Below are 10012 nucleotides of genomic sequence, written 5' to 3' on the forward strand. Positions count from 1 at the left end.
TCATCGATCATATATGTGAAGCCGACCGTTGAGCGGCCTAGACCAAGCAAGGAGGCAGAGGCAGAACGTCCAAAAATATAACCCGACGTGGGCATTTATTACACATATATCACTTAAATTATTCAAGACATCCTTTGTACTAAAGTATTCAAAAGTAAAAATTACATGTTTAATATAAATTATTTGCTGTGGCCAATTGTTTTCATTGCATTTACAGACCCGTGTAACTCTCTGATACCACCCAATGAATGCATTGACTTGCTTGTAGAACCACGCTACACAAAACAGATGGCAACACCTATAACAACTATTTAAAAAAAGGGGCTACTGTATCAACCTATATAAAGTATATAATTAAAACTGCGGTCACAGACGTGCACGCAGTTGTGGGCGGGCCTTCGCGTCCGAGCACCTGTAGGGGAGGGTCGCTGGTCGTCCCGGCGTCAAGCAGATGCGCGCGTGTCCTCCGAAATGAGCCGTTCGTAATTTCTCAAACGTTCGTGTCCCGGACTGCATCTTCCCCATAATACTCGGGCATGCATGTGAGTGGTGGAGGAGGGGGTGGTGGAGATGCAGGGCCTTCAGCAGGGCCTTCAGCAAACTCCAACAATTCTGCAGCAAGCTGCTCCCTGACAGTCTTCTAGGTGTGTGGCTTTGTCCTGCTGCATCTAACACATGTGGAAAAACAAAGAGATTAGATTAATTCACTGGCTTATACTTATAGGATAATATTGGACTATAAATGAAATATTACACCAAATAAATAAGTAAACACATGTATATTCATTCACTGGCCATTCATTTAGAAAATGTAACTCAAAAAAGACAAGTAACACTATTTAGCATTTTGGCTAATCATTCCTGTTGGCTAAGCTAACACTGTGATGCAGTTCCACCAAACACAAAAGTAATATATAAAAAGGATAATATTGGACTATAAATAAATAATATTACACCAAATAAATAAGTAAACGCATGTATATATTCATTCACTGGCCATTCATTTAGAAAATGTAACTCCAAAAAGACAAGTAAAACTATTTAGCATTTTGCCTAATCATTCCTGTAGCTTCGTGGCTAAGCTAGCACTGTGACGCAGTTCCACCAAACACATAAGTAATATATATAAAAACAGAGAGATTACCTACCTTTCCCGTGGTGGAAGTTCAACATCCGAGTCACTACTGCCCGGATCCAGGTCTGGCTGGAGGAGATCTTCATCATCCGACGAAGAGTCATTTGGTATGATCAAAGCCCCGCTATCGTCAGCTAGCATCTCTAGCACCTGCTCGCCTCGGTGGTGAAGCTCTCCCTTCTGGCTGCGTAATGCGTAATGGAGCGGGCGTAGTTTATACTACGCAGGATCATATCTTTGGAACCCATTGGTCGATTTGGGTGATTGACACATTTTCTGAACCGTTGGAGCCAATAGAATCGAGTGACAGTTAGTAAGTCCCGCTAAACACTTACGTCAAGTAGAGAGAGGTTTGCGTAAACAGCACGTGAGACAGCATTAACTCGGGACTGCAAAACTTTATACCTACTCTGCTGCCATGAATGTAATGATAGATTATCAGGAACAATTCTAAAGTGACTAAGAGACATTGGATTAACCTTAAGCAGCGTTTTTATTCCCTTGAACAAGAGCTTTGATCACAAAACAGCAACGGTAAGACATACTTATTGTTATGGTTTTGAAAACTGTTGTTTTTTTTCTTCTCTGTTCTGGCTGATAGCTCAGTGAGTTTGTGTCCTACAGTGATGATACTTATAACAAAAATAATCTGTGGAGTATCAGCTTTCAGATGATATGTAGTTTGTGCAGAAAACATTAAGTTTTAAAGGTCGTTTTTGCTAGTTAGCACCGGAAGTAGCATCTGCCCGTTTTAGCTAAGGGCTAATGCTAACGCTTCTTGTGAGACTTTTGTTTTGTTTCGGTAAAAATAGTTCTTATCGTCAGTTAGCTGAGATTCTTCTCTTTAATCTGGTATAACACATTAATAGGTTTTTAAATATTAAGATGCTCTGAGACACAGTGTCGTGGAAAAAAAAAGACAGGGTCCCCGCCGGCTTAACAGGTTAACCGTGGCGTGCGGTGCAGTGGGTTGTGCAGACGTTCTGCCCTTGACTGTTTGTTTACTCAATAAACGCATCTCCTCTTGATATTAGGCCATGTATGTTCCATACCAGTGGAGTTTGCTTTTTGTTGTTGTGTTTATTGATCAAAAAGCAAACCTTCAATACAGCTGTTATGTGGTCAAGGTAAGTAAAGTAATAATTGAAGCTGTGTATTGGTTAATATTAGCGTATGACTTAAAATGAAAACACAACAGCATTTCACAAAACGCTACAGCATTTCACAAAACGCCGCAGCATTTCAGAAAACACCACAGCATTTCACATTGGACGGAAAGGGTATTCCGTAGGGAGAACACTTCTTGTTTATGATTGGACAGAGCCAGCCAGACAGCACTGCTGTGATTGGTTGTTTTTGCTGCCAGTGAAGAAATGACGCTTCGTGATTGGTCAACGTCCGACAGCGCAATATGTCCCAACCGGTCCCTCCCAACACATCAGCCGTTAGCACACACTCAGAGCTCACAGCTCCTCATATCTGTTCAGAAACTGGACAAAAGTTAAATATGTACAAACCACAGATGGCGAATACAGTCGCTGCTTTATTTATGTCTGTATGACGTTGTTGTGAGTGTGGACGGAGCAGCTACAGGTTAGTTTAGCCTGATGGATCCGATTCCATTCTGAAAACACGCATTTTAAAAGCTTTTCGCCTGCCGTCTTGTCTGCACACTTGTCAAAGCATTAATTCATGGTTTTTACTAACCGTTATCAGTATTAGTTACTTCGGCATCACTTTGAAACGTGTATTACAATTAAATCACTGTCAAATATGTTCATTTTGTTGTAGTTGGTATCTCCTATAGGATTTACATGGAGATACTTCCCGCCCCCTCTCCAGCGCGTCTTGTTTGAATGACAGGAGCAAACACAGCTGACAGCCGCGGTGAAACTCAAGCGATTAGAGCGATGCGAATATTGGGTAAGGCAAGGCAAGTTTATTTATAGAGCCCTTTTCAACTCAAGGCAATTCAAAGTGCTTTACAAAAAAAAAAATTAAAGACATTAAGCATTAAAAAAGAAAAGCTAATCAAATAAACATTAAGGAAAAATACATGGATAAAAGTTACAGTGCAGTCTAAAATATAAATAGTTCAATTAAACATTACAAGAAAAAGTACATGGATAAAAGTTACAGTGCAGTTTAAGATATGAATAGTTCAATTAAAAGCAGCGACAAAAAGAAAAGTCTTCAGCCTGGATTTAAAAGTAGTCAGAGTTGCAGCGGACCTGCAGGTTTCTGGGAGTTTGTTCCAGATATTTGGAGCATAATAACTGAACGCTGCTTCTCCATGTTTAGTTCTGACTCTGGGGACAGAAAGCTGACCAGTCCCTGAAGACCTGAGAGATCTGGATGGTTAATAATTTAGCAGGAGGTCAGAAATGTATTTTGGGCCTAAACCATTCAGTGCTTTATAAACCAGCAGCAGTATTTTGAAATCTATTCTTTGACACACAGGAAGCCAGTGTAAAGACTTCAGAACAGGAGTGATGTGATCCACTTTCTTAGTGGTAGTGAGGACTCGAGCAGCGGCGTTCTGAATCAGCTGCAGCTTTCTAATAGATTTTTTAGTGAGACCTGTGAAGACACCATTGCAGTAGTCGAGTCTACTGAAGATAAAAGCATGGACAAGTTTTTCCAAATCCTGCTGTGACATTAGTCTTTTAATCCTAGATATGTTCTTTAGGTGATAGTAGCCTGATTTAGTAACTGGGTAGTCTACCATAGTATTTACATGGAGATAAGCCCCTTAAAAACCATGAATTAATAAAGCATTAATTCTGTGTTTACTCCTGTGATTCAAAAAAGACGCTGGAGAGGGGGCGGGCCGGATCTCCATGTAAATCCTATCGGAATCGGATCGATCAGGCTAAACTAACCTGTAGCTGCTCCGTCCACACTCACAACAACATCATACAGACATAAATAAAGCAGCGACTGTATTCACCATGACATAGACAGTCTGTGTTTTGCATATCTTTAACTTTTGTCCAGTTTCTGAACAGATATGAGGAGCTGTGAGCTCTGAGTGTGTGCTAACAGCTAACGGCTGATGTGTTGGTCCAATCACGAAGTCATTTCTTGATTGGCAGCAAAAACAACCAATCACAGCAGTGCTTCTCTGGCTGGCTCTGTCCACAAACAATATCACAAACAATAAGTGTTCTCCCTAAGGAATACCCTTTCCGTCCAATGTGAAATGCTGCAGTGTTTTGTGAAATGCTGCGGTGTTTTGTGAAATGCTGTGGCGTTTTGTGAAATGCTGTGGTGTTTTGTGAAATGCTGCGGCGTTTTGTGAAATGCTGTTGTGTTTTCTGAAATGCTGTGGCGATTTGTGAAATGCTGTGGCGTTTTGTGAAATGCTGTTGTGTTTTGTGAAATTCTGTTGTGTTTTGTGAAATGCTGTGGTTTCTTGCACTTCAGGGCCACCGTACAATAGAGATGTTTTTATTTTAAAGTAAATTGAGATGGAACATAGTAAAAACATGTAAATTCTAATGTCCGCCTAAAAAAAAAACATTACTTATAGTGAAAACCACCCTTGAATGATGAGTTTAGTAGACTAAAAGCTTTAGGAATCCAAACTATAACATATAATAAGTACCCTGTATCAAGATTGATGCAAAACAAGTGAAATTTGACCTTTTTAAGAGAGGTTTAGAAAAATAAAGTCCACCTCACCTCTGGGTAATTTGGGAACCATCAATTCCATTTGAACGTTTTCACTGTAAAAATCATTTTATTACTTTGTATTATCACTATAGGTATTCATTCCATCCAAATACAACTGTTGTGAAAAAATAAATAAAATAAAAATAAAACATACTCTGTTATCGTCTTAGGCCCCACGGACCCGTAATCGCGTCATTTTCAGGAAACAACGTCTAAGGAAGCTTAATATTTAATAAACTATGAATATTTTATATCCATAGAACGGGAAAAAAAGTAATTTAACTGATCTTTTTCATTTATTTTTCACAAAAAACACACAATGCTAACAGTGAGCCTCTGAATTAGCCCCGAGCGAAAAATGCTAACCTATTACTGCACCGAAAATCACTCCTAGCTCCCTTATTACTTATCCTAGCTCCGCATCAAACACATCGTTTATGACCGCAAGGAGACACAGAATCTAACGGTGCCCACCTCAACACTAAAAGATACAAACTAGCGAGGTTACCAACAAAAACGTACATCAAAACAAGTGGCACTAGGTATTAGCATTAGCACTGCACACACCCACCGCGTGTTCCAATGAAAAGCATACATATATATAAATAAAGTATAAAGTATAGGTCAACACATTTCAGTATAACACACCAATTGCGATATTACTCACGTTTGACCGTGGAGCAGGGTTTCTATGTACCGAGAAGTGGGTAGTTTAATGAGTCTGTTGACGACAAAACCTCCGCGCACACAGACAGCCAAGGCAAGCTACCTGAATTAAGTCTCTCCCTAAACCGGAAATACCGGAAATGTGACATCCGGTTTGTCATTCACAATAAAGTTTTTCAAAATAAAGGTACATTTAATATTGACGTATCAAATTGATTCAAATGTCTTACACAACACATGTATCGAGACAATAAATGAACTGTTTATATAGTCGATCAACACTGTGTATGTTACTCATTACAGGATAATCACATGGCACTAAATCAGACCGGCTGTTCTCCTCTGTTTACATCCTGCTGGTTTAAATTATGTGTTCTATAGGCTCTGTGCACAAGATTGAGTTGAGTAGTGAGCCATTCGGTTTTTTTTCGTGGTGAGATGTCTGCTGAGAGGTCCTTGTATACCTCGCTGACTTTGAGGACATCTGGGTCTGGCAGCTCCCCCCGCACGGCCTTGTAACGTGTACTCCTTTGAACACAGCTACATACAATTACTTAGGACAATATATATTACCTTACACCGTCAGCAACTGTAAACTGCTTTGGCATAGTGGAAATGAACACCATGTCACTCACTCTGCCTGGTTTCACACACTATTAATTACACAAAATAATTGTCAATTTAATTGAAAAGGTCGTTGATGCAATATACTAAATCAGCTCTTGGCACAAAGGAAATACTCATTAAATCATGGATTGGCTGTGAACACATACTGTTCTATTGTATTGCATAGAAAGATGTGTTACTGTTGTGCTTGTAGTGGAAATACTGTTTGTAGTCGTAGATAGAAAAACAAAGATGGAAAACATTTCACCATACATTGTTTAGGAGTTTTATATGTATTGGGTGTTTATGGTTAATGTGGGAAATTAATAAGCAGAGCTGTTGCTGGTAAATTTTTGTGCCATCCTAATAGTAATGTGTATACAGCGTTTCGTGAATATCTGGAAAACTATATGCGAGTAGTTTGGAGTCATTTGAGACATGTAAATCGTCAAAAATGGTACATTCTCTGTTAGCTTACGTTCGCCCCGATTGAGCTAGAAACTATTTTATTTGCAATTTAACATGATATTGGATATGGGCTTAACTTGTCCTGGACTGGAATTTTCCCGATCTTTTCCCGAGGAGGTGTTTGCGAAAAAGCGCTTAAAATGCATGAATAACACAGATTTTTCAAAATGGCCGACTTTCTGGGGGGCGGGGCTAATGGAAGCTATTTTGAAATATGTCCGCAATTCCATCAGTAATGTCTGTGGCAAGATTGGGGTAGTTTGGAGAAACTATATGTGACTATCGCACAATAGGGGGCGCTACTGAGCTGGTGTACAAAAATGTACATTTTTTTTGTACAGTCTGGAAAAAGACGTGGGTTGTGACGTGTGTTCCAAGTTTTGCGTCCGAAAGTCATTTTAGCGATTTTGTGGCATTTAAATCGTCAAAATTGGTACATGTTCCGTTAGCTTACGAGCTCCCCGTTTGAGCAGTCGACTATTCATTCGCAATTTAGCATCACATTGGATATGGGCTGATCTTGTCCTGGTTTGAAATTTTTCCGATCATTTTCCTAGGACAAGTATGCGAAAATGCGCTTAAAATGGACATATTTCAAAATGGCCGACTTCATGGGGGGCGGAGATAATGGAAGCCATTTTGAAATATGTCCGCATTTCCATGAGGAATCTCTGTGCCAAGTTTCGGGTAGTTCGAAGAAACTATATTTGACTACCGCACAATAGGGGGCGCTACTGAGACATATTTGCTAAAACGTCCGATTTTTTTCTACAGTCTGGAAAAGGTTGTGGGCTGTGACATGCGTTCCGAATTTAAAGGCCGTAACTCATTTTCTCCCCTACTTATGGCTCGGTACATTTTTTAACCCTTCGATTTCGAGAAAAAACTGAATAGGACACGCCCACATTTTTCATTGGTTGCGACCCTTTAAATCTCAGTTTATACTCACCCTGCCAGTATGTCTATGACAATATATATTTTTTTAGTCCATCGGTTCTTGAGATATAAATTAGTTGTGTTTTTGGCGCCCCCTATTGTTCGAAATGAACATTGTTTGTTGTGCCTATTCCCCAAGACACACTGAACCTATCCACCGAAATCTGTGATATTTGGATACATTTTGGATGAATTGTGAGCATTTATGTGTAGGCCACACCCTTTTGCTAATACGTTTTGATTGATGTCGGCCACATTTTTCCACACCTCGTGCTCATTTTGTACGGTAATGTGTCTGCCCCTCCATTGATGCTGTGCACTAAGTTTGGTTTGGAAAATCAAGAAATTGGAATTTAAGTTAATATTTCAATGTTTTTCACATTATGCTAATTTAAAAAAAATCAAAGTAGGCGGAGCTTCGGGATATGAGAGGATAATATCTAGAGCTGCTCCACCCGGATAAGTGTGCAAAATGTCAGGTCCGTCAGACTTACGCTGCGACTTTGTAAATTTTTCGAAACACTGAATTTACACAGGTGGCGCTAGAGAGCAAGTTGAAAAATGTTCTCCCATCGAATCCAGAATGTTAACATTTTCACCGGTCCTGGCGGCGTTGCCAAATGTCGCTACATGAATAATGTCGTAACCCCCTCAAAAACAGGTCGAAAGTGCAGAACCGGTAACAGAAGAATAATAATACTGACGATTTCAATAGGTCTTTGCACTACGTGCTCAGGCCCTAAATATAGTTTTTCTCCCTGCAGGAGAGGGGAGCGTGCTTTGAGACCAGCTGCTAGGCTGCAGCGGGGAGAAGAGGGGGACAAAAAGAGATCTCCGTCCTCCGTGTTTTATTCTTATAGAAGTAAGAAGAGAAGTAATGGGGCAGAAACCCTCCTTTTTACGCAGCGGTCCAGACATAGACATCATAGCTACGGCGACACATATTCAGTTGCCAGTTACTTTTGGCATTAGGGCAGGGATATCTTTCAAGGTTTGATATAATGAATTGTGCTACTTTTAAAGCAAGCAACGATGTTTTCAAATCTGTAATCAAAAAGCTCCTCAAAAACACTATAGAAGCAGTTCCTGCCGTTGTTACGTTAGTTCAAACAGTAACAACGGACTACTTTTCTTAGCGGATGCATGTCAATTTAAATCAATACATAAAACTATTTTTTAAATCAATAAAATCTTTTTCTAAATCCATAAAAGCATTTCAATTATTATTGGGAGTCATGTCGTTACTTTGTTGAGAATGTGGCCATGTGTAATAAGCGGGATAATGTCCACATTGCACATTGCATAATGTGCCTTCATGCCGATCTAGATCCCTCCGCAAAAACAAAACAAAAAACGGCTCGTTCGCGGGCGAGAGCCGGCTCCCGTCGTTCACTATAGGAAACGCCCCTATAGGAAACGCCTCCTTGCTGCGGTCTGCAGCCAGACTCTATTGCTCTCAACAGACAGAGAAACAGAGCCTAAATACACACACTCTAATCAGCACAACAAGACACAGGTGAGGGGGGAGGAGACAACACAGGACACCAGGTGCACACAATCATCAGCCACAGACAATATATACTGTGCAATCACGCTAATAAAGTGCCATATTACCCGGCCTGAAGCCGTTAGTCCATAGTGACGAAGTTCCCTTCGTCACAATATAATATCACAATATTTCCTTATCTGAGTCAGCTTCTCGAGCCGTATCTGGCCGTGCAACACTTACATTGTCACATAATGTATGCAGAAGTATTATTTGAAGCAACACATTAAGTTGACGAAACACTCAAATGTAATTAAAGTCAGATCCACTCGTGTCTTAGATGGGGCAGTGATATCATAAAACTGTTGTACGCATTCAAACACTCGGTAGTTTATTTATTTTTTTAGTTGTTCTATATTCACCTTGCAGGTGCAGCTATGTGGCTTGTATCCTGGATTATATGTTTAAGTCATGGATGTTTAAAGTTCATATTTGTCTAATATTAGTTTACTTTTCATTAATGAAGTATGACTAGTGCTGCGTACCTGGACTCACATTCAGGTTCAGGTCCGGACTCAAGTCCAGAGGTTCAGGTTCAGGTCCGGATTTATAAGTCCGGACCTGAACCCATGGCTTGTGTCAAGTTGTGTGAGTAACTAAAGTGAACTTATTGTGAGCTAATTATCAATTGAAAATTAACTCAATCAACTCAAATTCAAACTCATCAGGTTTATTGTGCTCCCTTCCAACTTGTGTCTACATTTCTCTACAAAGTACAAATGTAAAAAAAAAACTTTTTGCCACTTAGTCTACAAATGACTTATGACAGCAACTACAGTGAACTACTACAAAGTTCAAACATTTATTTCATTTACCAAACTAAAGTAACCAAACAGTCCCTGAGCTGACTGAGCCTAAAACGTTGCTGAAAGGTAGAGTGTAGAGTAGACTATACGCATTACACTGTTACACACCTACTATACAGTATAGGCTACATTGTAGTGACTGTACAGTCAGAGTGTACTGTACTGTCTGTACAC

The sequence above is a fragment of the Pseudochaenichthys georgianus genome, chromosome 10 (genome assembly GCF_902827115.2).
Source record: "Pseudochaenichthys georgianus chromosome 10, fPseGeo1.2, whole genome shotgun sequence".
NCBI lineage: Eukaryota > Metazoa > Chordata > Actinopteri > Perciformes > Channichthyidae > Pseudochaenichthys > Pseudochaenichthys georgianus.